Source organism: Hyperoodon ampullatus (genome assembly GCF_949752795.1).
Source record: "Hyperoodon ampullatus genome assembly, chromosome: 11".
Taxonomy (NCBI): domain Eukaryota; kingdom Metazoa; phylum Chordata; class Mammalia; order Artiodactyla; family Ziphiidae; genus Hyperoodon; species Hyperoodon ampullatus.
The window spans coordinates 94,985,827-94,989,643 of NC_136924.1; the positions used below are offsets into that span (position 1 = coordinate 94,985,827).

The 3,817-nt window shown below is 46.0% G+C and overlaps 1 pseudogene across 1 annotated transcript; it reads right to left on the minus strand.

The window, feature by feature from the left end:
• Positions 1-222: 222 nt before the first annotated feature.
• Positions 223-3,579, minus strand: LOC307060566 (RNA-binding protein EWS-like; annotated as a pseudogene). The gene is made up of 2 exons (XR_013811544.1): positions 933-3,579; positions 223-359 (listed from the first exon to the last, which is right to left on the minus strand). The product of XR_013811544.1 is annotated as an RNA-binding protein EWS-like (transcript).
• Between the last annotated feature and the right edge of the window lie 238 nt (positions 3,580-3,817).

A 3,817-nucleotide genomic window follows, 5' to 3' on the forward strand; every position in this document is an offset into this window, starting at 1 on the left:
CAGTTTAAGTCAGTGGATGAAAGTGGAAAAACTATGTCAAATGTCATCATCATGCTAAAGATTTTAATTGAAATCACAATAAGTTTTTCCAAAGGCACAGCTAATAAGTGGAAGAGCATATAAAGAATTTCTATTTTGTACCTCATAGAGCAGTAAGCCTTCCATGCTATTAAATTTACTTTCCCATAAACACAACTCACACGCATAACCACATGTAAACACAATAGAAGGAAAAGAAGACTAAAAACGTACGAGGCATTATATTCAGTGCTGTCTGTCCATTTCCAAACATGATGTGATGATTCTCTTCTAAGGCCAATCCAATGGTCAGAAGGGCCTTTATATCTTTTCAGGAAGTTCTATTATAAAACACAGAAAGTAAAAACACGTGTCTCTTTCAAGTTACTCTTGAGTCTCTCTTCCCTCCCACCTTCTCTCTTTGGGTGGCAGCCTGGTATAATTGAAAAGCTTAGACTTTGGAGGGAGACTAGTCCCCACTTCTCAGCTTACGTCACTCAAATATCTCTAATCCTAAATTACATTAAAGTGACCATACATCCCAATTTGGGAAAGTCCCAGGTTATGCCTGTGGTTCCAGCATAATATTAAAATTCTCACTTTCGCTTCCCAAAATGTCCCCATTTGGATGATAAATTACATGATTACCATATTTCTTTGTACAATGGGAACAATACATCTAACTGAAGGTTAACTATGAGGATTACATGAGAGAATGCATCTAAATTGTCTCACAGGGTTCCAGGTAGAGAATATACCCCAAACAAATATTAGGCACTAATATGCATCCCATGCCCCCAAGTCTGCCTGGAATGGGGTCCTTCCTTATCTTTCAGCTTTCACCCTATGCAGGCTATATCTTTCTCAGGGTTCTAAGTATTCAACAAAGAACATGATCCAAAAATATTTCTTACCAGCTCCTCCTCGGTTTCAAACTGAGCAAGAACAGCTTCTAATGAGGTACAGAATGTCTGGCTGAATGTCCAATTCCTTGTGTCTTCAGAAAAATAAAAACACTTACTTCCAAATCCAATCCATTCTTTTGGGCAGGTAACATACAGAACATATGAGACTGGCTTTGTGTTTCTCACTAAAAGTTGGACAGACACAGTGAATCATAACAAATACATTTTCTCATCCCTTTTATCTATTTTTCCACTTACCATCTTGAGGTCTTTTTTTTTACATATGTGTGTATACATATATATATATATATATATATATATATATATATATATATATACATGTATATGTGTATGTGTGGGTACAGTATAACCAAATTCCAAAATGAGGGATTTGAAGAAAAACATGGCCAAATATCAACTAGACTCTTGTACTTTTATGGCCTCTGCTAGTAGCATTTTGTTTTTCTTAAAATCTGAACAGGGGCTACTTTCTTTTTTTTTTTTTTTTTTTTTTTACCATTTAACTTGTTTTAATGTTTCTTCACAAATGGTGAAAAATACTAAAGTACAGACAGGAATAATCATAATGTTGTGGTCAACATTATAAATATGGAATTATAAATTTAAAACATTTTCTGGTTTAAAAAATAAATCTGGTAGTCAATGCAGCTCTGCGGGGTCTCTGCGTCTAGTAGGGCCGGTCTCTGCACTCCTGACGGTGCTCGCCTTTATCCATTTTTCCAGGTCCTCCACGCCCGCCTCTTCTTCCTCCCATCTGTTCCATCAAAGGTCCAGGGGGTCCCCCAGGGCCACCTCGTCTTCCTCCACCAAAGCCACCGCGGTCCATGCCCCGGGTGCCACGGAAGCCACCTCTGTCTCCACCACGGCCACCTCTGAACATTCCACCGGGACCACCTCGATCCATGAGGCCACCTCTTCCTCCCCGCATGCCACCAGGGCCACCTCTGCCACGGTCACCACCCGGGGGTGGGAAAGGTGGTGGGAGGAAGCCTTCAGGCTTTGGGGCCTTACACTGGTTGCACTCTGTTCTCCACGCAAAGTTCTGGTTTCCACACCCCGGATTGGGGCACTGCCAGTCTCCAGCTCGGTGCTGGACATTTCCTCCTCCAGAAGGGTTCCCTCGGGAACCGCGGGGCCCTCTTGGTGGGAAGCCTCCTCTGTCTCCTCCACGGCCTCCCATGCGACCCATGGGTCCTCAAGGACCTCCTGGGCCTCCTGGACCTCCTCGGAGCGGCGGCGGTATCCCTCTGCCCTCACGGGGGGGCATTCCTCCCCTCATGCTGTTCATTGGAGGCTTCTTCCGAGCAAGAGAAACTTTAAGTTTGCTCCCTTGAAAATCCTTCCCATCAAACCACTTGATGGCAGTTTTGGCAGTTGGCGGGTCTTCATAGGATACAGTAGCATCGCCTTTGGGCTTTCCTGTTTCCTTGTCCAAATAGATATGGATCATGGGTTGTCCAGTCCTCTTGTTTATCTTGACAACTCCACACTGCTTAAAGAAGTCTGCCAGATCATCTAGAGTCACATTGTCACTTAATCCTTGCACATAAATTGCACTGTTGTCACAGTCTTCATCTGGATCTACAGGTGGGCCTAAATCAAGATCTGGTCCTTCGTCCATGGGTCCACCAGGCTTATTGAAGCCACCTCGCTCTCCAGCGCTGCCCATTCCACCGCATCCTCCTCCCCGCCCACCTCTGCTCATGCCTCCACGATCAAATCCCCCTCTTCCCCTGCCCCGGTTATCAGCGCCACTCATGCTCTGGTTCTCTCCTGGTCCGGAAAATCCTCCAGACTCCTTCCCATAAACACCCATGCTACTGGGGTGGTTCTGTCGGAATGAACTCTGCTGCCCGTAGCTGCTCTGTTGGCTATATTGACTTGGAGCCTGGCTGTAGGATCCAGTTTGCGGGGGGGTAACTAGTGGGTGGCTGCTGCCCATAGCTGCTTTGTTGACCATAGCTACTCTGTTGTCCATAGCTACTCGGTTGACCATAGGTGTTCTGCTGGGAGTAACTGCTCTGATCATAACTAGTCAGCTGTGTAGAAGAATAGCTGGTAGGAGGATAGGATGGTGGTGCCGTGACTGGCTGCATGGGGTAGCTCCCAGGTACCTGGGGATAACTGTAGTTACTCTGTCCATATCTTAGTCTGGGCTGGTTGTAACCCCCGTGCTAGATTGAGGTTGACTAGTCTCAGTGGGTTTGTTACCATCCTGCGGTCTTGCAGGCGCAGTGGCTGCTGGCTGCTGCCCATAGGCTGGGTAAGCAGGCTGAGTGCCATATGCAGACTGAGCTGCATAGGAGGCCTGGGTGGTAGTGACTGTAGCAGTGGTGGTATCATAAGCACCAGTGCTGTACCCCTGGACAGGCTGACTGTATGTCTGGGGGGCAGTTGGAGTAGAATATCCAGTGGGAGGCTGTCCATAAGAAGTTGCATAGGCGGTCTGCCCATAGGTTGCAGTGGTCTGAGCCTGGGTATAGCTGACATCACTGGGCTGTCCATAGGTTCTGTAACTTTGTTGCCCATATGCCTGGGTGGTCTGTGCATATCCTTGAGTGGGCTGGGCGGTGTAAGCACTGTAGCCCTGCTGGGCTGCAGCTTGGCTGTAGGTACTGTAATCTGTGGACGCCATTTTCTCTCTCCTTCCTTCCCATTCTCTCAACATCGGTCTGGGGCTACTTTCTATAGGTAGACAAATTGTTAAAAATGTCTTCCATGCCCAAATGCGTTTGTTTTCCCCAATGAATCATTTTCCTTTATACGTATTTTGGCACCACTCATTACATAATTTCCCTTATCATCATCTTATTTTGCTTCCAGAAACATATTCTTAAGTGCCTGGCTACATAATAAATACTCTCTGTGGATGC